The sequence below is a fragment of the Aotus nancymaae genome, unplaced genomic scaffold (assembly GCF_030222135.1).
Source record: "Aotus nancymaae isolate 86718 unplaced genomic scaffold, 86718_ANA_hifiasm-v0.15.2.pri h1tg000016l, whole genome shotgun sequence".
NCBI classification, from domain to species: domain Eukaryota; kingdom Metazoa; phylum Chordata; class Mammalia; order Primates; family Aotidae; genus Aotus; species Aotus nancymaae.
The window spans coordinates 4,397,705-4,423,286 of NW_026988428.1; the positions used below are offsets into that span (position 1 = coordinate 4,397,705).

Below are 25,582 nucleotides of genomic sequence, written 5' to 3' on the forward strand. Positions count from 1 at the left end.
GATTTTTACTTGACGTCTGTTTGTTCTAGATACTGTGATACACTAGATATAGTAATATATGAGATATGTGATAGTGGCTGTGATTTATTATACCTAGAACTAAGGGAGCTTTTCAGATGAATACTTATTTTACTTTCCTTTATATGAGGGACTGGGTCATATTGCTTATAAAAGAAATGATTGAAATGGCCTGCTGTGTAGGAAGGATAACATCTGTGTTGATACAATAAATGGATGTGGCCTAGTTCTCCGGTGGAATGTCTAACACTTGACAGTACTATTCTCAAAAAGAGTTTGTTAATAATTTTAAATAACTTGATTTCATTTAAAAATACAGTGGCCAGTCTCGGAAAGCTGGATAGCGATGGAAGGTAGTTGCTAGAAGCTTTTTGGCCTTCCCTGTGTCTGCAGTCTGTTCTTAGAAGTGTTGAAATGTAACCAGGTATAGAAAAATTTTCCTTACTAATTGTGGAATTGAGTCTGGAATTTGTCTTTTTGATCCTGCCTATGGAGATATTCACAGGCCTATCAAAGAAGGAAGGAGGAATGCTTATAGGGCTCCTGTAGAAGTACTATTTATAGGATTATCTGCTTTATAGTTTTTAAAAATAGAAACAGGGTCTTGCTATGCTCTCTCCAGCTGGTCTTAAACTCCTGGGCTCAAATAGTGCTCCCACCTCAGCCTCCCAAATAGCTGGAATGATAGGTGCATGCCACCATGCCCAGCTTCTATAAACCTATTTTAAAAATACATAAGAGAAAAATCAGATAAGATGACCTCATTAGGAAATAATTTGTCAAACACATTTTGGTAGCATAGTAAGTGAAATTTGTTAACTTTCTATAATTTGATATTGCTAAAATTGCTTTTAGGTGTAGTTTTTCTTTTGAAAAAGATTATCAAGAGGGTCTGACTTTATTCAGGAATATTGCTTAATTTCACAAAAATTGAAAGGAAAGGCAATTTGTGTTTCACTTATAATCTACACATCAACCAACTTATTTGTGAGGTTAGTGAAGGAACACACAGGATTTGCATTTTGCCTTATCAGGGTTTACTAAGTAGTTTCGTGACTCTTGGGTGAGTCTTAAGTTTTGAGCTTTTGTTTTCTCCATATATATATGAATGATAACTTATCTTTTTTACTTCATAGAATTAAGAGTCAAATAAAACGATGGATGTAAAGACTCTTTAAACTCTATAAAGCTAGGTATATAGTGATGTTATTTTGTTACTTTAACAGTAAATTGATAAATGAGTTATCTACTTTGTGGAAAAATTATTTTAATGATTGGCACAGGGAAGATAATGTACCATTATCAAATACCTCATCTTTGAGAAAAAAGCAATTTTATTTTTATTTAACATTGAATATTTAAGGACAATTTAAAACTTTAATTTTTAGGGATAAATGTATAGTAAATATTAATACAATATATAGACATTCAGAAATTATTAGATTGACAAACATATTTGTGATATATATATAAACAGACAAAGGTTTGGTGTCTGAAAATTTCCTCATAACCAAGTAATGCTTTTGCCGAGTTCTGTCCCTTTTTTTATATACTTTGATTCTGTCTCATATCTGTGAGGACTTCCTGAGTCTTTGAATATACTTTATTGGTTTTCCATGGTGCTTGATGAAACTAAAGGTGGCACCAAATTCCCAACCCTCTTCTGAAAAAGGAGTTTACCAACCTTAATTTTCTTTTCAAGGCAATTTTGAAGTTCATTTGTGAAACACAGAAAAATATTTTCGGTTTTTAGGGACTCAAAGACCAAGCCTATGAAAGTGATTTCCTATAATACGTGCTGTCTTTCCTGATGGTACCCACCCCAGAGTGGTTGTTGTAAGGAGGATATATTTAAAGCATAGAGGAGAAAAGAAGATGGGAAAAGAACAGAACAGCAGAAAACCAAACAGAACACAGCCAAATAATCACAGCATAAGAATGATTGGAGTCCTCAGTGAAATGGATAGGGGGAAGCACGTGAAAAGATGATTGGTGATGTTAGTCACCAGGAAAATGCAGATTAGAATTACAGTGATGTACTTTTCATCAGAGTGGCTCAATTTTTTTTTTTTTTGAGATGAAGTCTCCTTTTGTCACCAGGCTGGAGTGCAGTGGCATGATCTCAGCTCACTGCAACCTCCGCCTCCCAGGTTCAAGTGATTCTCCTGCCTCAGCCTCCCGAGTAGCTGGGATTAGAGGCGCCTGCCACCATACCTGGCTAATTTTTTGAATTTTTAGTAGAGATGGGGTTTCACCATGTTAGCCTGGATGGTCTCAATCTTCTGACCTCATGATCCTCCTGCCTTGGCCTCCCAAAGTGCTGGGATTACATGTGTGAGCCACCTCGCCCGGACTAGAGTTCTGTAGGCCCCTGTACAGGGGGTTCTAATTTTTTTTTTTTTTTTAAATTGAGTCTTGATCTATTGCCCAGGTTAGACTGCAGTGGTGCCATCTCAGCTCACTGCAACCTTCACCTCCCTGGTTCAAGCAATTCTCCTGCCTCAGCCTCCCGAGTAGCTGGGATTACAGGCACCCACCACCACACCTGGCTAATTTTTGTATTTTTAGTAGAGACAGGGTTTCTCCATGTTGGTCAGGCTGGTCTTGAACTCTGACCTCAGGTGATCCTCCTGCCTTGGCCTCCCAAAGTGCTGGGATTACAGGCATGAGCCACTGTGCGTGGCCAGGGTGTTCTAATTTTAAAATGCTAATTGATGACTTGTTTTCTTCTTTTGTAACTGGAGGTGATAGGAACTTTGAATATATATATAGATAGATATAGATATATAGATAGATATAGATATATATATATAGTGTATATCTGTGAATTATTTCTGTAGTTATCTTTGTCCCTTCAAGTATTTTTTTTTTTTTTTTTTGTGAAAGAGCTCACAAATTCTTAATAAATGTGTGAGGTCTTTCTTCTTTCATCACTGTACCTTGGAGGCTGAGAAGACACATCTAGAACATCTGATTTTGGTGTGGAAATCATTTTAGTCAGTATTCAACCCTCTACCCCTAATATCACCTAGCAGAATGAGAGGTGAAATATATTCCTCCAAGACCAAAACTGCTTTTATGTTTGGTGTCCTCTCATTAATCTTATCATTGCTGTGGGCTGCATTTGGACTGCTTGATTTCCAAAATAAAAAAATTGTATGTGATTAGAGCTGAGGTCTAATATCCCTAGAGCTAAGAATTGCTTTACATTTTTGAAGGTTGCTTAAAAATATTTAACAGAGACTATGTATGGCCCACAAAGCCTAAAATATTTACTGTTGGGTTATTTACAGACAAAGTTTTCTGACAACTAAACTTAGGGAATCCTCTAATGTAGTTATTTTCAAAAACAAGATTTTATAAAAATCAAACTAGAAGCTGGGCATGGTGGCTCACACCTGTAATTCTAGCTTTTTGGGAGGCTGAGGCAGGCATATCACTTGAGGCCAGGAGTTTGAGACCAGCCTGGCCAACATGTTAAAACCCCCTCTCTACTAAAAATATAAAAATGAGCTGGGCATGGTGGTGTGCGCCTGTAATCCAGCTACTCGGGAGACTGAGACAGGAGAATTGCTTGAACCTAGGAGGCAGAGGTTGTAGTGAGCTGAGATGGGGCCACTGCACTCCAGCGCTAGTGACAGAGTGAGACTCTGTCTCAAAAAAAAAAAAAAATTAAAGTGTACTGTAAATATCTTATGTTCAATTAGTTGTTTTATTGATGTGAGGAGACAGAGTTTACAATAAAATAATTATATTAAAATATTATTATCCAGGCGCAGTGGCTCATACCTGTAATCCCAATCCTTTGGGAGGCCGAGGCAGGCACATCACTTGAGTCAGGAGTTCAAGACCAGCCTGGTCAACATGGTGAAACCCCATCTCTAACTAAAAATACAAAAATTAGCCAGGCATGGTGGCAGGCACCTGTAATCCCAGTTACTTGGGAGGCTGAGGCAGGAGAATTGCTTGAACCTGGGAGACAGAATTTGCAGTGAGCTGATCCTGCACCATTGCACTCCATCCTGGGCAACAGAGTGAAACTCCGTCTCAAAAAAAAAAAAACAAAAAACCTTTACTGACATAATTTATATATTATAAAGCTCACACCCTTAGTGTGTATAATTTAATGTTTTTAATATATTTGTAGTTGTATAATCATCACTATAATCTAATTTTAGAACATTTTAATCACCCCTAAAAAAAACTGTATACCAATTTCTCTCCATCCTCCTTCCATTCCCCTAGCCCTCTGATCCTGTAAATAATAAATGAGGCCAGGCATGGTGGTTCACGCCTGTAATCCCAGCACTTTAGGAGGCTGAGGCAGGCGGATCACCTGAGGTTGGGAGTTCAAGACCAGCCTGGCTAACATGATGAAACCCCGCCTCTACTAAAAAAAAAAAATGCAAAAAATTAGCTGGGTGTGCTGGTGTGTCCCTGTAATCCCAGCTACTTAGAAGGCTGGCAGGAGAATCACTTGAACCCAGAAGGTGGAGATTGCAATGAGCCAAGTGAGATTACACCATTGCACTCCAGCCTGGGCAACAGGAGTGAAACTCCATCTCAAAAATAATAATAATAATAATAATAAATGAAATTATTTAGTCCATTAGTTTGAAATTAACAGACGTGGACTAATCTTTATGCTTTCTCTGGAAAAGGGTTTGTTAAGTAATAAGGTAAACAAAGCTATCAGAAAAATAAAAACAAGTTTGAAAAACCAAAATATTTGTATGCACTCTAAAAATCAATATAACAGCAATTGGCACCAAAATGTAATCAAAACATACCCGAGATAATATCCGTTAACAGTGCATTAGGTTATTAATATAGAAGAGCTCTTTGACTAAGTTTTAAAAGTCCACGAAAGGACACATGAAGTCATAGTTTAATTTTTGCATTTTTTCTTTATTCAGTAATGGTATATTGTGTAAGTGATGGCATTTTAGATTTGGCGAAATATGGCATGTTTGAAATGATAAATATTAATAAAAAGTCAAACTATTACAGAGAAAGACTCAGAACATCTCAGGCAATAAAAATATCAATATAAATTACTAGAAGAAGATTTGGTCTAAAGGGAAAAGCTACTTACTTTTGAAAGTAATGAAATAGCATTAATCTAAAATGTTAGCAATTTAGTCCTTTCATTAATCCACATTAATCTTCTCTTTTGATGATTTTTGAATAAGTGAAAGTTTCAAGTTTTCACATAGATGCCAAATTTGGGCCTTAAGAATTTTTCCATCTAGGTATGCATGGGTGTGGGAAATTTTTTTCTCTCAATTCTTAAGGTTTTGATTCTGGTTTGTAAGATCTGTATATTGCCTTTATTACAGAGGACAGAAGGGTCATTCTTTCAAAGTTTGGTGTATTAAAATAGATACCCTTATTTTGGTATTGTTTATATAATTTCCTCCTAAGTCATGAGAAAACTCAAACAGCCTAGTTTAACTAGATTTTGTAACTCCAAATATTTGTAAAATATTACCTTAAATATTTAAAATGGAGAAATAAAATTATACAGGTATTAAGCTATTTTCCTGCAGCTTCAAACTTACCCGTTGAAACTGCATTGTGAGGTAGGAGCTGGGACCCTACAGACTATATTTCTCTTTTGTAACTAGTTTCCTGTTATTTTTTCCCAATAGATGTTACCAGTAGGAGATAGGAAAGTAAAAGAGGAGGAGCAAGGGATTTTTCTCCTATTTGTTTACTTCCTCTTCCTGTTCATATCTCCACAGCAACAAAGCTTCACCCTGGTAGGAACAGGAGTGGCAAATGGTTCCAGTTTGCAGTTTTTCCACACTCATAAAGCCGTCTTCATCACATCCCCTCAGAGATGCCAGCATCAACTAGCCATTTCCTCCCTCTCAAAAATCTGGGTTCCAGCTTTGCAGGGTTCCCCTCCAAGCTCTTGACATGTAGTTTCTTTTCAGAGGTCTGGATCCCAGTTTCTTAGGATTTCTCCTTCAAGCCTCTTGAGTTTTCGTATTTCCTACTACTTCCCGTTGTTCCTCTCAGCTGTGGTACTGATAGTTGCTTTTTGCATTTACTATGTCTATGATATATGTCTCTCCTCCTTTTTGCCTTCTCAGTTCTCCAGTTTTCCTGGTTAGCAACTTTTATTAAATTCTGTGTTAAAATTACAGGTGTAGTTTCTGTCTCTTGACTGAACCCTGCCTATACACTGGTCAAAATACTAGGCCTTTGCCAACCAAAGTCCTGGAGATCACATTGGTAGTTACTGAGCCTCTGCAATGTGCGGGGCTTTTCCCTGTTCCCTGTATCCCGTCAGATGTCTTCTGTGGTCCCAGAGCTGCCTGGGCATATGTCATTCTCACACTGCATTGTCTGATTTTCTGTAGTGTTTCTCATCTTGAGGCCAGTGCTGATGTCTTTTCTCTCTGTCCTTAGTTCCTAACACAGGATTCATATAAACTAGGTGAGTTGTGATAAAATTATCTCATGAAGGGAGGGATCTTATTTTGATAATTTTCAGCATCTGAAATTCTTCAGATAATGAGATGTTTAAATTAGATCTTAACCTAGCATCAAAGATTATGTGATATCCTCCAGAAGTCATATACCTGAGGCTTGATTAGGGATTTCACCATGTTAGCCAGGATGGTCTTGATCTCCTGACCTGGCGATCCCCCCATCTCAGCCTCCCAAAGTGTTGGGATTATAGGCGTGAGCCACCGTGACTGGCCATTACTTTTACTTTTTAATTATGCTTCTGCTTGCTTGCTTGCTTGCTTTCTTTCTCTCTTTCTCTTTCTTTCTCTCTCTCTCTTTTTCTTTCTCTTTCTCTCCTTCCCTCCTTCCTCTTTCTTCTCTCTCTCTCTCCTTTCTTTTCTTTCTTTCTTTGTCTCGCTCATCACCCAGGCTGGAATGCAGTGGCGTGATCTTAGCTCACTACAGCCTCCACCTCCCTGGTCCAGTTGATTCTCCTGCCTCAGCCTCCGGAGTAGCTGGGATTACAGGTGCGCACCACCATGCCTGGCTAATTTTTGTATTTTTAGTAGAGATGGGGTTTCACCATGTTGGTCAGGCTGGTCTTGAACTCTTGACCTCGTGATCCGCCCACCTCAGCCTCCCAAAGTGCTGGGATTACAGGCGTGAGCTATCGTGCCCTGACTATTCTTTTTTCCGTAAATTTTTTTTTTTAAAACAAATTTGCACAAAATTTTGTTAATCGTAATTCTGGGCTTATGACAGGATTCTCACTGGTCCCTGCATAATCTGTGTATGTAATTGTACATCAATAAAATAATACCTGTGAACTCAACTTCTTAAATATTGTCAATAACTTAACTTTTTATGTGCTTTTCTCCTTGCTTCTCCCTAATTGGTAACTATTATCATAAACTTTGTTATTTTAATCCTTTCTATTAAAAATATTATATATAGTTCACCTAAATAATAAAAATAGTGTTTTTTTATTTTTATAAATTTTTAATTTTTTTCAATTTTTTTTTTTTGAGACACAGTCTTGCTCTGTTGCCAGATGCCAGGCTAGAGTGCAGTGGTGTGATCTCAGCTCACTGCAACATCTGCCCCCTGGGTTCAAGCAATTCTCTTGCCTCAGCGTCCTGAGTAGCTGGGACTACAGACATGCGCCACCACGCCCAGCTAATTTTTATATTTTAGTAGAGATGGGGTTTCACTGTGTTGGCCAGGATGGTCTCGATCTCTTGACCTCATGATCCACCCGTCTTGACCTCCCAAAGTGCTGGGATTACAGGCGTGAGCCTCTAGACCCGACAAATTTTTAAATTAAAAAAAATTTTTTTTTGAGATAGAGTCTTGCTTTGTTTCCCAGGCTGGAGTGCAGTGGCTTGATCTAGGTTCACTGCAACCTCTGCCTCCCAGGTTCAAGCGATTCTCCTGCCTCAGCCTCTGGAGTAGCTGGGATTACAGGCGTGCGCCACCACATCTGGCTAATTTTTGTATTTTTAGTAGAGGTGGTGTTTCACCATGTTGGTCAGGCTGGTCTCGAACTCCTGACCACGTGATCCGCCCACCTCGGCCTCCCAAAGTGTTGGGATTACAGGCGTGAGCCACCGCACCTGGCCTTGTTTTTTTTTTTTTATATTTATAAAAAAGTACTAAATGTAGTCTTCTGGGACTTTTTTTTTTTAAAGATCATGTTACTAGTATTCGTCTTTATTGCATGTGGTTATAGTTCATTCATTTTTACTACTGTATGATACTCCATTCTGCAGATTTACCATACTTTGTCCTGTCTGTAATAAACATTTGGGTTGTTTCTAGTATGCTATTATAGACATGTTGCTATGACCATTTCTGTCCATATTTTTGGGTAAATGTGTTACAGCTTCTCTTGGATATGTACCCTGGATTAAAATCTCAGGATACCTTTCTCAGGAAGAATTTGAGTTTACTGACCTAATATTACTATTATTTAACTTTTCACCAGATAAAATAAGCTGAATTGCTGTCTCAGAGAAGGTAGGGCATGTACAACCCAAAGATGTAACCTCTCAGTGCTTGCTTTATTAGTTAAAAAGGTTGCTTTCTAATGACTAGGGAGGGTAATTTGAAGCTCAAGTAGTCTACTATGACCTTCCTGTAGTTATACTTTGAGAAATACAGTACTTATATGCAAACTCATGAGTAGGAGTGTTCATCACATAACTGAGATGTAAAATGATAATTGCCTTCTTGCCTCTTCTATTTTTTGTTTGTTTTTTGAGACAGAGTCTCGCTCTATCTTCCAGGTTGGAGTGCAGTCATAGCTCACTGCAGCCTCAAACTCCTGGGATCCAGTGATCCTCCTGCCTCAGCCTCGTAAGTGGCTAGGACTACAGGCATGTGACACCACATCTGGCTATTTTTAAATTTTTTTTTTTGTAGAATTGAGGGTCTCACTATGTTGCCTAGACTGGTCTCAATTTCCTGGCCTCAACATGCTCCTGCCTCAGCCTCCCAAAGTGCTGGAATTATAGCCCTGAGCCACTGTGCCTGGCCTGAGCTTCATTTTAATGGTCGTTTTTCCCCTTTTGTATATAACCATTTGTATGTCAAAATGAGGCACTACCTCAAGTGGTTACAATTGCTCTCTTGGTTCTGTTCTGAGTCAGACCATTATCAAAAGCATCAGATGACATTTCTAATAGATGACTTTATGAATTCTCTGAAACTGAACAGCTGTTTAAGACAAATGCCCTTTCTCTAGGGATTTATCTTCTGCAAATCAATTGATTATTCATGATGGAAAGATCTGCATTCTGAGTGACATTTAAATCAGATTTTAATTATATTTTGAATTTTAATTTCTTGCCCAACATACAACGTGTACAAAAATATGTTTACAGAAAATAATGAAAATAAGTTTCAGTTGAAAAATATTATCTTCTGAAAGTCAGAGGGATCTGGGGGATTATTTAGCAGATGATGTTGAGAAACAACCTTAATAAACCCGTTGAAGCTTCTCAGCTACTGGCAGTTTTTTGTCTAAGTTCTTACTGAATTCAGGAGGTAATGGGTAGGGACATCATTTCATATAGGAGTTCCAATATAGTGAACTATAATGTCTTGATCTCTACAAGTTTAATAAAGTCAGCCAATTAAATTAAATTTTAAGGTGGTGAGAGGAGACTGCATAGCCTCGCGGAGGAGGCAGGAGCCGGAGCGCGAGCAGTAGCTGGGTGGGCACCATGGCTGGGATCACCACCATCGAGGCGATGAAGCGCAAGATCCAGGTTCTGCAGCAGCAGGCAGATGATGCAGAGGAGGGAGCTGAGTGCCTCCAGTGAGAAGTTAATGGAGAAAGGCGGGCCCGGGAACAGGCTGAGGCTGAAGTGGCCTCCTTGAACTGTAGGATCCAGCTGGCTGAAGAGGAGGTGGTCCGTTTTCAGGAGCGTCTGGCCACTGCCCTGCAAAAGCTGGAAGAAGCTGAAAAAGCTGCTGATGAGAGTGAGAGAGTTATCAAGGTTATTGAAAACTGGGCCTTAAAAGATGAAGAGAAGACGGAACTCCAGGAAATCCAACTCAAAGAAGCTAAGCACATTGCAGAAGAGGCAGATAGGAAGTATGAAGAGGTGGCTCATAAGTTGGTCATCATTGAAGGAGACTTGGAACGCACAGAGGAACGAGCTGAGCTGGCAGAGTCCCGTTGCCGAGAGATGGATGAGAAGATCAGACTGATGGACCAGAGCCTGAAGTGTCAATACTGCTGAAGAAAAGTACTCTCAAAAAGAAGACAAATATGAGGAAGAGATCGAAATTCTTACTGATAAACTCAAGGAGGCAGAGACCCGTGCTGAGTTTGCTGAGAGATCGGTAGTCAAGCTGGAAAAGACAATTGATGACTTGAAAGACAAACTGAAATGCACCAAAGAGGAGCACCTCTGTACACAAAGGATGCTGGACCAGACTCTGCTTGACCTGAATGAGATGTAGAACGCCCCAGTCCCACCCTGCTGCTGCTTCTCCCTCTGACCCTGACTCCGCCTGAGGCCAGCCTGCCTGAAGATGACCTTTAACTGAGGGCTGATCTTTAACTGGAAGGCTGCTTTCTCCTTTTGCTGCCCCCTCCTCCCCTGTGTCTTATTCGCCAAACTGTCTCTGCCTCTTCCCGAAGATTCCAGCTGGGCTAGAGGCTGAGCACCTTTGGAAACAACATTTAAGGGAATGTGAGCACAATGCATAATGTCTTTAAAAGCATGTCGTGATATACACATTTTGTAATTACCTTTTTTGTTGTTTTGTAGCAACCATTTGTAAACATTCCAAATAATTCCACAGCCCTGAAGCAGCAAGCTAATCCCTTTCTCACTTTTGGAAGGTGACTTTTCAGCTTAATGCATATTGCCCTCTCCATAGAGGAGAGGAAAAGGTATAGCCCTGCCTTACTGAGAGCCAAACAGAGCCCAGGGAAAGACTCCACTATGGGAAACCTCATTGCTCTGTACAGAGTACCAGCTAAACCAGAAAGGTGATTCCAGGAGTTAGCCAAACAACAACAAAAACAACAACAACAAAAAAATGTGCTGTTCAAGTTTTCAGCTTTAAGATCTCTTTGGACAACATTATTTCTATTTTTTATTTTTTTCATTACAAGTGACCAAATTAAGATGGTAAGATCTCTTAGACCAAATTTTTGTCCCATCTCTACTCCCTCCCAACTGCTGTACAGAACGGATCATGTGCCCCTTATGTTGAGATGACCACTTAATTGCTTTCCTGCCTCCTTGAAAGAAAGAAAGAAGATTATGTTTTTGCCACTGATTTAGCCATATGAAACTCATCTCATTACCCTTTTCTGGGTTTGAAGCTGCCGTCTCTAAAAGTGCCATCTCATTGTGCTTTGTATCAGTCAGTGCTGGAGAAATCTTGAGAAAACTTTTAAATTTTTATATTATTTTGAAACTTTGCTTCTTTGGATTTGTGGCACCCTGGCCACCCCATCTGGCTGTGACAGCCTCTGCAGTCCGTGGGCTGGCAGTTTGCTGATCTTTTAAAGTTTCCCTATCTGGTCCCCATTTTCTGGTAAGGTTTCTAGAAGGTCTGTTAGGTATACATCCTGTAGCTTATTGGCTTAAAATGTACTCTCCTTTTATGTGGTCTTTTTGGACCGATTGGGAGAAAGACAAATCAATAGTGTAACTGTTTTGATACTGAATATTGACAAGTGCCTTTTTGAGATAAAGAACCAGTCCCTCCCAAAAAAAAAAAAAAATTTTAAGACTTAGCACAGTGGCTCATGCCTGTAATCCTAGTACTTTGGGAGGCCCAGGTAGGGGGTTTGCTTGGTTTAGGAGTTCAAAACTCCATCTCTACAAAAACAAAAATTGGCTGGGTGTGATGGTGCATACCTGTAGTCCCAGCGACTTGGAGGGCTGAGGTGAAAGGATTTCTTGAGCCTGGGCAGTGGAGGCTTCAGTGAACCATGATCGTGTCACTGCACTCCAGCCTGGGTGACAAAGTGAGATCCTGTCTCAAATAAATAAATTTTTTTATATGTTGTCACATGGGTCAAACAGTTTTCAAAAGTTCGCTTTGAGTATGTGTGCTATTTTTTGGATGAATTTGTGGACTTTGAAATAATTATGAAAACATTTAATGTTATTATCCTGGAGTTTCATTCATTTGCAGAATAATGTCATCGTTTTGAAAATGATATAACACCTCTCAAGACTAAGTAATATTATTAACAGAGTTAATATTATATTTATCTTTTTGCCCTCAGTGTCTCCTATATTGCTGAGGATATGATAGGGCCTCTGTGTGAATGTTGAAATGAATGAATAATACTTTTTAACAAATAGGAGAAAACCTAAGCAGTTTGTGTGAGACAATGATCAGAAACTTTGCCAGTTAATAGATTGACTTCAGTCAGGGAGACAGAGCCTAAGTCAAAAAAGATGACTAATTTCTAGTACTATATTAGTATTTGCTGTCATTCATTTATTCATTAACTCATTCAGCATTTATGAGTGCCTGTTGAGTGCCAAAATTTGTTCTAAATGCTGTGGATACAATAATGAGCAAAATATATTAATTCCCTGTTCTTAAGGAGACCACATTCTAGTGGAGGGAGTCAACAACAGACCAATATGGGCCAGGTGCAGTGGCTCACACCTGTACTCCCAGCACTTGGGAGGTTGATGAGGGAGGATCACAAGGTCAAGAGATCGAGACCATCCTGGTCAACATGGTGAAACCCGTCTCTATTAAAAATACAAAAAAATTAGGTGAGTGTGGTGGCGTGTACCTTTAGATCCAGCTACTCGAGAATCACTTGAACCTTGGAGGTGGAGGTTGCAGTGAGCTGAGATTGTGCTACTGCACTTCAGCCTGGAGACAGAGCAAGACTCTGTCTCAAAAAAAAAAAAAAAAAAAAACCAAAACACCAATATAGAATGTTAGACAACAAGGCTATGGAGAAAATTAAAGCAGTTAAGGGGAATAGAGTGTGACGTGTGACCTGGGTTTAGAGTTGTCACTACAAGGTGACCAGGGAAGTAATATTTGAGTAAAACCTAAAAGGAAGTAAGGAAATGAGCCATTAACATCTTGGAGAAATGCCTTCCAAGCAGAGGGAACAGCAGGTGCAAAAGCAGAAACAGCAGACACTGTGCTGCTAGAGTGGAGTGGGTAGGAGCAGAATGGCAGAAAATGAAGTTAAAAAGGAGATTGGCAGACAGGCCACTTATGAGGGCCTCATAAGCCATTTAAGAACTTTGGGTTTAACTGTTGAGTAAGTGCCAGTCATTGTAGGGTTTTGAAGAAGAGTATTATGTTATTTAAGATTGAATATATTTGCTCTGGCTGCTAAATAGAAATATATTATGGGCGGTAGGGCAGGGAGGGTAGAGGTGTTGGGGTGGGAGCAGTAAAACCAATTAGGATGCTCGAAAATTTTTTTCTTTTTCTTAAGAATTGGGGTCTCACTTTGTTTCCCAGGCTGGAGTGCAGTGGCGAGATCACAGCTCACTGCAGCTTTAAACTTCTGGGCTCAACTGATCCTCCTGCCTCAGCCTCCTGAGTAGCTGGAACTACAGACATGTGCCACGCTGCCTGGCTAATTTTTAATTTTTTTTTTTTAAGAGAAGGGGGCTGTGTTGCCCAGGTTGGTCTTGGAACTCTTGGCCTCAAACAATTCTCCTGTCTCAGCCTCTCAAGTCACTGGTGTTAGAGATGTGAACCACCATCCCCAGTGGGATGCTCTAAACATTAAATTCTAAGCAACGAGATGATGAGACTGGGCTTGGATAAGGATTTTAGCAGTTTGTGTGGTCAGACTCTGGATACGTTTTGAAGGCTTTGGTGTTGCTCTGATTGTGGAATGTGAGAAAAAGAAAGACATCTGGATCAAATGTTAGACGGTAGTTACCATCCATTTACTGCCGTAGTGAAGACTGCAAGAGGAGCAGGGTTTGAAGGAGTAGAGATACATGTGCTATTTTCTTCTTCGTGCTAGAATTTAATCCTTCAGTAGCTAGCAGGTAAAGAGAATTGCTTTCTAACTCTGGAAATTTGCTACTATGGAAAGAAAATTGAGTTGGGATCCCTAAGGTGAAATTTTAAGACCTGACCCCCTCTCACTTTTGGCCAGATCATTACACTTTTTTGAGCCTCCTCAGGCTTTGTTTCTTTAATCATAAAATAAATTGCTTGGCCCAGGTTGTCTCTAATGTTTCTTCAGTTGTCAGAATTTGTGTTTCTATCCATTCTGTTTGGAACTGCATTGATTACTTCTCCCTCATCTACTTGTTAACTGTTAAGCATTCCTCAAGTTTCTGACCTTCCTTCTTATTACACATACCCTTCCTGGTTTCAGTCGGTTTTGTAAGTGCAACTCTCAGACTCACACTTTAAACATTGACTTTTTTTCTGAGTTCTAGATTAATTTAAATTTGTTCCAATAGGTTTAATTCTTTTTTTTTTTTTTTGAGACGAAGTTTGCTCTTGTTACCCAGGCTGGAGTGCAATGGCACGATCTCGGCTCACTGCAACCTCCGCCTCCTGGGTTCAGGCAATTCTCCTGCCTCAGCCTCCTGAGTAGCTAGGATTACAAGCACATGCCACCATGCCCAGCTAATTTTTTGTATTTTTAGTAGAGACGGGGTTTCACCATGTTGACCAGGATGGTTTAATTCTTAATTTACTTTTTTCCCCCAGACTTACTCTTCTTGATTATGGGTCACAATTTTCTGTTTCTTGGTCTCTTAATTTTTTATGTTATGTCAGACATTGTGAAAAAGGAAAGTACAGACTGAAGTATTCTGTCAGGACACTAGTGTTAGGGGCTGAATCAATCTGGTTTGGGTTGGGACCTTGTGGCAGTTTTAGTTATATTTAGTTTACCACTGGTATCAGACGTTGTGAAGGCAGAATAAGGACACTCCCTTTATTAGAGTTTGGGACCTGAGCACCTGTGAGATTCAGGAACTCTCACCATCCTTTATAGCCCATCCCAGCCTTGATAGCCCAGTTTGTTGAACTGTGGGAGATCCCTCTCTGTTTCACAGCCCCATGCTGTTGGCATGTTGAGCAACTGGGACATGTTTTGTTCCTCTCTCTAGCCCCACTCCTGGCTTCAGGTCCTTTCGACTGGAGAGAGCACTGAACTAATACCTTGCCACCTTCCTTTGGCAGGCATGACCTCGTACTTAGTGAAGGCCCTAAGCCACTTGGACAGGAGTTTCTCTCAGCTCTTCTGCCTTGTCCCCAGCATTCTGTGGTCCCATCACCTTACCCTCCCTTTTTCAGCTTCAGTACTTGGAAGAGATCCTATTGGGAAAGTGCAGATTTGGTTTGTGAATGAGGCTTTTGAGATTTTAATCTATCTTGCTAGCCCCCATGTGCCCCTTGAAAAGTCTGTTAAAAGTGGACTAGTTTCCCCCTTCTAAAGGAGAAGGTTCACTTCTCCTTTCACCATGATCTCAGCCCTGTTTTCTTTTCCAGAAAGGGCTTGTTCCTCTAGAATTTAGTTGATTTATTTTCTTTGCATCCTCAACTTTCTGAGTTTAAAAAACTATGATTTTGTAGTTTATCTGGCTTGTTCTTACTGTTAAGCTGGGAGTAACAACAGTCTTTGTGAGTGTCTGCATCATAACCATAAGCACTAATCCTCTGTTGTGTTCAACATAATTGGTATAGGTTGACTGTTCATATTGAAATTATTTAGCTGATTATTTCAGTAAAGCTCAAATATTGGCTGTATTTAGGCTTGATGGAAAACTGATATAAATGCCTGCTAATGCAATAGTTAACATTTTTTTTTCTTTGTTCTTTACCTGGATTTTACAACCATAAAACTTTTTTATTGTGGTACACGTAACAAAATTTATCATTTTAATTATTATTTATTTATTTATTTGTTTTTTTGAGACAGAGTTTCTCTCTTGTTACCCAGGCTGGAGTGCAATGGTGCAGTCTTGGCTTACCGCAGCCTCTACCTCCTAGGTTCAAGTTATTCTGCCTCTGCCTCTCGAGTAGCTGGGATTACAGGCATGTGCCACCACGCCCTGCTAATTTTGTATTTTTAGTAGGGATGGGGTTTCACCATGTTGGTCAGGCTGGTCTCGAACTCCCGACCTCAGGTGATCTGCCCTCCTCAGCCTTCCAAAGCACTGGGATTGTAGGCGTGAGCCACCACGCCTGGCCCATTTTAATTTTTTTTTTTTTGAGACGGAGTTTCGCTCTTGTTACCCAGGCTGGAGTGCAATGGTGCGATCTCGGCTCACTGCAACCTCTGCCTCCTGGGTTCAGGCAATTCTTCTGCCTCAGCCTCCTGAGTAGCTGGGATTACAGGCACGCGCCACCATGCCTAGCTAATCTTTTGTATTTTTAGTAGAGATGGGGTTTCACCATGTTGACCAGGATGGTCTCGATCTCTTGACCTCGTGATCAACCCGCCTCGGCCTCCCAGAGTGCTGGGATTACAGGCTTGAGCCACCATGCCCAGCCCATTTTAATTTTTTTAAGCATGAAGTCCAGTGACATTAATTAAAATTGAAATTTTATGTAAACATTACAACTGTTTCTAGAGCCTTTTCATCTGCGTACAATCATACAATATTTGTCCTTTTGTGTTTTAGTTCCCTTAGCGTAATGTTCTCAAGGCTCATCTATGTTGTAGCATATGTCAGAACTTCATTTCTTTTTATGGCATTGTATGTGTGTGCCACATTTTGTTTATTCATCTGTTGATTGGCAGGTTATTTCCACCTTTTGGCTTTTAACATTGGTATACAAGTATCTACTTGAGTCCCTGTTTTCAGTTTTTTTTTCTTTCATATATCCCTAGGAGTAGAATTGCTGCGTCATATGATTATTCTGTTTAGTTTTTTGAGAAACTACCAGTTTTTCACAATGACTACACCATTTTATAGTTGCATCAGTGTTCCAGTTTGTTCACATCCTCACTGACACTTACTGCTTTCTGTTTGATCGTAGCCATCCTACTGGGTATGAAGTGGTATTTTATGGTGGTTTTGGTTTGCATAATGAGTAATGATGTTGAACATCTTTTTATCTGCTTATAGGCCATTGGTATATCTTTGGTGCAATGTACATTCAAGATCTTTGCCCATTTTTAAATTGGGTATTTGTTTTTTGTTGTTGAGTTGTAGCAGTTCTTTCTGGATATTAAATTCTTATTAGATATATGATTTGCAAGTATTTTATCCCATTCTGTGAGTTGTTTCAAAGTCCAGTATGTCTATTTTTTTGGTCTTTTTGGTTGTTGCTATGCTTTTGGTATCACATTTAAGAAATCATTGTGAAATCCAACATCAGGAATATTTCTTCTTAGCATTTTATAGTTTTAACTCTTATATTTAGGCCTTTGATCCATTTTGAGTTAACTCTTGTATATGATATAAGATAATGTTCCAGTTTCACTCTTTTGCATGAAAACATGAGTTTTCCCAGCACCATTTGCTGAATAGACTGCCCCTTCCCTATTGAATGGTCTTGACACCTTTGTCAAAAATCAAGTGTGAGAGTCTGTTTGGGATCTCAGTCCTATTCTGTTGTTCTGTATTTCTCTTCTTATGCCAGTACCATAGGTTTTGTTTGTTGTAGCTTTTTATCTTTTTATTAAGTCTTGAAGTGAGGAAGCATGAGACCTCCACCTTTGTTCTTCTAGTTCAAAACTATTCAAGGTTCCTTGGAATTCTGTATACATTTTAGGATATGTTCTTCTTTTTCCTTTATTTATTTATTTATTTATTTAAATTTGAGACAGGATCTCACTATCATCCAGGCTGGAGTGCAGTGGCATAATCGTAGCTCTCTGTAAACTGGTACAAATTTTAGACTATATTCTTTTTCTGCAAAAGAGCACCATTGGCATTTTGATAGAGATTGCATTAAATCTGTAGATATTTTGGATAATATTGACATCTTACTAATATTAAGTTTTCCAGTCTATGAGTATGGGATATACTTCATTTATTTAAGTTTCTTTAATTTTATTCAACAATATTTTGTAATTTTCAACATGTATCACTGCATTGGTTAAATTTATTCCTAAGTATTTTACTGTTTTCGATGCTATTCCAAATCGATTTTTTAAAAAATTTCCCTTTTTTATAGTTCATTGCTAACCTATAGAAATACAACTGATTTTTGCATGGCAGTTTTCTTTCTGCATCTTAAGGAAATGAGTTTATTAGCTCTAACAGAGTTTTATTTGTGGATTCTTTAAGGTTTTCTTCATATAAGATCATGTCATCTTATCTAAATAGGGATAGTTTTACTTTTTCATTTCCTGTTTGGCTGCTTTATATATATTTTTCTTGCCTAATTGTTCTAGCTAGAACTTTTAGTACTGTGTTGCATAGGAGTGGTAAAAGCAGGCATCTTTGTCTAGTTTTTGATCTTAAGAGAAAAGTTTTCAGTCTTTCACCATTGAGTAGGATATTAACTGTGGGTTTTTATATATGGTCTTTTCATGTTGAGGAAGTTCCTTTCTATTTCTAGTTTATTTAGTGATTTTTATTATGAAAGGGTGTTGAATTCGTAAAATCATTTTCTTTCTTTTTCGTTAAATCAGTTGAGGAGTTCATGTGGTTTATCTCCATTTTGCTAATGTGGTGTATTACATTACTTGGTTTTTTATTTTTCTTTTTTTTTTTGAGACGAAGTCTCATCAGTCAGGCTAGAGTGCAGTGGCGCGATCTTGGCTCACTGCAACTTCCGCCTCCTGGGTTCAAGCGATTCTCCTGAGTAGCTGGGATGACAGGCGTGCGCCACCACACCCAGCTAATTTTTTTTTTTTGTATTTTTAGCAGAGACGGGGTTTCACCATGTTGATTAGGCTGGTCTGGAACTCCTGATCTTGTGATCTGCCTGCCTCAGTCTCCCAAAGTACTGAGATTACAGGCATGAGTCACCACGCCTGGCCTGTTTTTTTTTTTTTTTTTTTTTTTTTTTGGATGACAGAGTTTTGCTATTCTCACACAGGCTGGAGTGCAATGGCCCAATCTCACCTCATTGCAACCTCCACCTCCCAGGTTCAAGCTATTCTCCAGTCTCAACCTCCTGAGTAGCTGGGATTACAGGCATGTGCCACCACGCCTGGCTACTTTTTCGTGTGTTTTTAGTTAAAGACAGTGTTTTACCATGTTGGCCATGCTGGTCTCAAACTCCTGACCTCAGGTGATCCGCCTGCCTCGGCCTCCCAAAGTGCTGGGATTATAGGAGTGAGTCACAGCACCTTGCCAAGTCCTGTATTTCTTCATTGATTTTCTGTCTGGTTCTTCTGTCCACTATTGAAAAATAGGATATTGAAGTCTCTGTTTATTACTGTAGAATTGTCTATTTCTCCTTTCACTTCTGTTTTTGCTTAATATATTATCAGTCTCTGTTTTTAGGTACATACATATTTATAATAGTTATATCTTTTTTTTTTTTTTTTTTACAATTCAGTGGTTTTTAATATGTTCACAAAGTTGTCAATATTAGAACATTTTCATCACCTCGAAAAGAAACCCCGTACCATTTAGCTATGACCCTGACACCCTATGCTTTCTAGTCCTAGGCAGCCACAAATCTAATTTGTATCTCTATAGATATGCCTATTCTGGGCATTTTATATAGGTAGAATCACGTAATATGAGGTCTTTTGTGACTGGCTTCTTAAATTTAACATAATGTTTTCAAGATTCATCCATGCTGTGGTATGTATCAGTAATTCTCTACAAAAAATAAAAAGAAAAAAAGAAAACTTTGCTTTTTCTGGCCAAATAATATTCCATTGTATGGCTATCTCACATTTTGTTTATCTATAATAGTTATATCTTAATGTATTGAACCCCTTATATGATGGCCTTCTTTGTTTCTTGTTATCATACTCTATTTTGTCTGACAAAAACATAGCTACAGTTTCTTAGTGTCTTTGTATCCAAAGTGCTTCTCTCTCTCTTTTTTTTTTTTGAAACAGAGTCTCTGTCACCAGGCTAGAGTGCAGTGATGAGATTTCAGCTCACAGCAACCTCTGCCTCCAGGGTTTGAGCAGTTCTCCTGCCTCAGCCTCCCAAGTAGCTGGGACTATAGGCGCGTGCCATCCTGCCCAGCTAATTTTTGTATTTTTAGTAGAGACGGGGTTTCACCATGTTGGCCAGATGGTCTTGATATCTTGACCTTGTGATCCGACCTCCTCATCCTCCCAAAGTGCTGGGATTACAGGTGTGAGCCACTGCACCTGGTTTTTTTTTTTTTTTTTTAATGGAGTTTCACTCTTGCTGCCCAGGTTGGAATGCAGTGACGCAATCTTGGCTCACCACAACCTCCATTTCCCCGGTTCACACAGTTCTCCTGCCTCAGCCTCCCAAGTAGCTGGGATTATAGGCGTCCGCCACCATGCCTGGCTAATTTTTTGTAATTTTTCTTTTTTGAGATGAAATCTTGCTCTGTTGCCCAGGCCGGAGTGCAGTGGCACAGTCTCAGCTCACTGCAACCTCTGCCTCCCAAGTTCATGCGATTCTCCTGTCTCAGCCTCCCAAGTAACTGGGACTACAGGCGTGTGCCACCACACCCGGCTAATTTTTTGTATTTTTAGTAGAGACGGGGTTTCTCTGAATTTGCCAGGATGGTCTCGATCTCCTAACCTTGTGATCTGCCTGCGTTGGCCTCCCAAAGTGCTGGGATTACAGGCGTGAGCCACTGTACCCAGTCCAAAGTGCTTCTCGTTTAGACAGCATTTAGGTGGATTGGGTTTTAAAAAGTCTAGTCTGCCAGTCTCTACCTTTTAATTGAAGAATTTAATCCATTTATATTTAAAATACTTATAAGAACTAATTTTCTAGTTAGCTGTTTTCTGTATGTCTTATTTGTTTCTAACTCCTCAATTTTTTTTTTATCATTGCCCTTTTATTGCACTTAGCTGATTTTTTTTTTGAGATGGAGTCTTGCTCTGTCACCCAGGCTGGAGTGCGGTGGTGGGATCTTGGCTCAATTCAGCCTCCACGTCTTGGGTTCAAGCAGTTCTCCTTAGCCTCCCAATTAACTGGAATTACAGGCTCGTGTCTCGATGCCCAGCTAATTGTTTTGTATTTTAGTAAAAATGGGGTTTCCATGTTGGCCAGGCTGGTTTCAAACCCCTGACCTTAAGTGATCTGCCTGCCTGGACCACCCAAAGTGCAGGGATAACAGGTGTGAGCCACTGCACCCAACTGTACTTATGTGATTTTTAAAATAGTGTACCAATCCAGGGCCAGGTACAGTGGCTCATGCCTGTAATCCCAGCACTTTGGGAGGCCGAGTCAGGTGGATCACAAGGTCAGGAGTTTGAGAACGGCCTGGCCAATATGGTGAAACCCTGTCTCTACTAAAAATACAAAAATTAGCGTGGTGTGGTGGTGGGTGCCTGTAGTCCCAGGTACTTGGGAGGCTGAGGTAGGAGAATCACTTGAACCCAGGAGGCGGATATTGCATTGAGTTGAGATGGGCTGACTGCACTGCAGTCTGGGTGACAAAGTGAGACTTCATCTCAAAAAAAAAAAAAAGATAGTGTGCCATTATAATTTCTTTCTTTTTTCCCTTTCTGTAATATTTTGTGTTTTTTAGTGTTTGCCTTGGGGAGTACATTTAGCATCTTAAAATGATAATAGCCTCATTTGAATAATACCAATTTAGTAGTATATAGTCTGCTCCCGTATATCTCTACCTCTTCCTCTTTATATTGTTATTGTCACAGATTACCTTTTTATATTTTATGTGCCCATCATCAGATTGATTTAGCCTTTTTTTTTTTGAGACGGAGTTTCGCTCTTGTTACCCAGGCTGGAGTGCAATGGTGCGATCTCGGCTCACTGCAACCTCCGCCTCCTGGGTTCAGGCAATTCTCTTGCCTCAGCCTCCTGAGTAGCTGGGATTACAGGCACGCACCACTGTGCCCAGCTAATTGTTTGTATTTTTAGTAGAGACGGGCTTTCACCATGTTGACCAGGATGGTCTCGATCTCTTGACCTCATGATCTACCTGCCTCGGCCTCCCAAAGTGCTGGGATTACAGAGATTTAGCCTTTTAAGAGAAATGCAAATCAAAACTACAATGAGATACCATCTCATGCCAGTCAGAATGGCAGTTACTAAAAAGTGAAGAAACAACAGATGCTGGCAAGGTTGTGGAGAAATGGGAAGCTTTTTACACTGTTGGTGGGAATGTAGATTAGTTCAACCATTGTGGAAGACAGTGTGGTGATTCCTCAAAGATTTAGAACCAGAAATACCATTTGACCAGCAACCCTGTAACTGGGTATATACCCAAAGGAATATAAATCACTATTACAAAGATACATGCATGTGTATGTTCACTGCAGCACTGTTCACAATAGCAAAGACATGGAATCAACCCAAATGCCCATCATTGATAGGCCGGATAAAGAAAATACAGTACACATACACCATGGAATACTTTGTAGCCATAAAAAGGAATGAGATCATGTCCTTTGCAGGGCATGGATGAAGCCGAAAGCCATTATGCTCAGCAAACTGACCCAGAAGCAGAAAACCAAACGCCTCATGTTCTGACACTGAAGTGGGAGCTGAACAGTAAGAACATATGGACACAAGGAGGGGAACAACACTTGCTGGGGCCTGTCAGAGGAGGGTGGGGGTGGGGAGAGCATTGGGGAAAAGCGCTAATGCATGTGGGCTTAATACCTAGGTGATGGGTTGTTCATGGCACACGTTTACCTGTATAACAAACCTACTCATCATGCACGTGTATCCCAGAACTAAAAAAAAAAAAAAAACCCACAATAAAATAATTTAAAAAACAAGAAAAACAAAGAGTTACAAACCAAAAGTGCATTAATACTCTCTTTTATAATTACCTGATTACCTGGAACTTAAAAACAATAAAATAATTTAAGAAACAAGAAAAGCAAAAAGAATTACAAACCAAAAGTACATTAATACCCTCTTTTACTACTCTGTGTAATTACCTTTACCATTGTTACAAATTTTTATGTCCTTTCATTACAGCCTAAAGGTTTCCTTTTATCTTTCTTGTAGAGTAGGTCTGCTGGTAACAAACTTCTTTGGCTTTTGTTCATCTGGAAATTTCTCCTTCATTCTTGAAGGATAGTTTTGCTGAATATAAAATTATTGGTTAACTTTTTGTTTTCTTTCCAGATTTAAAATATGCCATTTGTACTGCTACCTGGTCATCACCTGGTCATCACAGTTTCTGATGACATATCAACTGTTAATCTTACTGAGGAACCCATGTATATGTCAAGTTGCTTTTCTCTTTCTGCTTTCAAGATTCTTTGTTTATCTTTGGGTTTCTACACTTTGAATATAATGTGCCTTAATTTTGGATCTCCTTTGAATTTATTCTTGGATTTCACTGAAGTTTTTGGATGTATATATTCATGTCTTTCATCAGGTTTGAGAAGCTCTCCACCATTATTTCTTCAAATATTTCCCCCTTTCTTTTATCTTTGGGGCTCCTATGCTATGTATCTTGGCATACTTAATAGTGTCCAATAGGTTCATCAGGCTCTATTCACTTTTTTTTTTCATTCTTTTTTCTTTGTATCCCTAAGACTGGATGGTTTTAATTGCCTTGTCTTCAAATTTGCTAATAATTTTTTCTGCCTGCTCAAATCTGTTGAACCACTCTAGTGAATTTTTAAATTTTAGTTATTGTAATTTTCAGCTTTGGAATTTTTGTTTGGTTCCTTTTTATAATTTCACTCCCTTTATTGATATTCTTGTTTTGCTCATTCATTGTTTTCTTGATTTCCTTCAGCTCTTTGAGCGTATTTAGGACAGTTCATTAAACATTTTTGACTAGCAGTTCCAAATTCTGTACTTCTTAGGTTTCTGTCAAATGCTTTTTTTCTTAATGGGTCGTGCTTTCCTGTTTGTGAGCTTTGTGGTTATTTGTTGAGACCTGGCCACTGTACTCCAATGTGGTAACTGTAGTTATCGGTTCTCCCACTCATCAGGCCTTTCTTGGCTGGTTGAAGGCTGTTGTCATTCCTTTGTGACTTTCCTAAACCATTTTTGCAAACTGTGTATTCCTTCTTGTGTGTAGTCACTAAAGTTTCTATTCCATTATCTCTGTAGTAAGTCTGTGACCTAACAATGATATAACAATATCTGGGTTAAATAAGAAGATGCTGTGTTATTACATCTTCCAGTGGATGCCAGTGCGCCTCTCCTTCCCAGTTAGCCCTAGAGGGCCTAAATAAAGGCAAATATCTGTCTCTGTGCCTATCTCTCATCCATCTTGCCAAACAGACCAAAATATTCAAACTTGAATTTTTGGAGGACAAAGTTCTCCTGCTGCCTGCTATGGCACTAATAAGTTGTTCCAGGGATTGGGGCTGCTATTCACTATTGTTGTGGAAAAGCTGAGGAATGGGGAATGGTAGCTACTGGTTTGCCCATGTGTTCTAGAGCATTCTTCTTTGACATTTTATACCTCAAGTGTCACAATAATCTTATATTGTCTTTTTCACGGTATTTATGAATAGAGGAAAATATTTGGTACATTTCTTTTTTTTTAGTTTCTGTGTTTCCCTATTCATACTGTCAAAAGAAAAGAATCACCCTCAGACTTGAACACATAAAGGATTAATTTTTTTTTTTTTACTTGAGATGGTGTTTGCTTTTGTTTCCCAGACTGGAGTGCAGTGGCGTGATCTTGGCTCACCTCAGCTTCCGTCTTCTGGGTTCAAGTGATTCTCCTGCCTCAGCCTCCTGAACAGCTGAGAATACAGGCATGTGCCATCATGGCCAGCTAATTTTGTATTTTTAGTAGAGACAGGGTTTCTCCATGTTGGTCAGGCTATTCTCAAACTCCCAACCTCAGGTGATCCACCCGCCTTGGCCTCCCAAAGTGCTGGGATTACAGGTGTGAGCCACCATACCCAGCCAAGGATTAAAATTTTTAAGTGTTCGTGGGAAAAACCTCTAAGCATGATTGAAATTTTAATTCAGTGCTCTGTCAGGGTTTGTACAATCACTTTATGTATTGTGTTTTGTTCTTGTTTTTGTTTTGTTTTGTTTTTTGAGATGAAGTTTTGCTCTGTCACCTGGGCTGGAGTGCAGTGGCACGATCTTGGCTCGTTGCAACCTCCATCTCCTAGGTTCAAGCGATTGTTCTGCCTCAGCCTCCCGAGTAGCTGATAATACAGATGCGCATCACCAGGCCTGGCTAATTTTTGTATTTTACTTTGTGTTTTATGCAAATAACAAAATTGTCTCTAGTGAAAAAAGTTTAAGTTTTAAACGTTGGTTATTCCTCATTCTGTATGATTAGCTTACATGTCCTAGAGTGTGTTTGGTATTTGTCAATCATTGTGGGGAAAATAACAGAACATTTGCTTACATGCCACCTAATGAGTTCACTTTGTATACAGTAGTTTCTATTTGTAGTCGTTGTTGCTGAAAATGTTATGAGGAAACAAATCTGTCATTATCTCTGTTTGATATTTCAAAAAGACTGACAAAAGCAACATTAAGTGGAAAAACCTTAGTTTCCCATTTAAATCCTGTATTTTAATCTTTACTTCACAATATTTGATATGTTCTACATGTAAATTTTGCCTGTTTACCTAAAGGAA

At 39.3% G+C, this 25,582-nt stretch overlaps 1 protein-coding gene and 1 pseudogene across 2 annotated transcripts in view; both read left to right on the forward strand.

Annotated features, from left to right (window-relative positions):
* The window catches only part of CDK17 (cyclin dependent kinase 17), a 124,686-nt gene that overhangs the window by 38,204 nt on the left and 60,900 nt on the right, over window positions 1–25,582 (forward strand). The gene's annotated exons all lie outside the window — the stretch shown is intronic.
* Window positions 9,061–11,521, forward strand: LOC135275356 (tropomyosin alpha-3 chain-like; annotated as a pseudogene).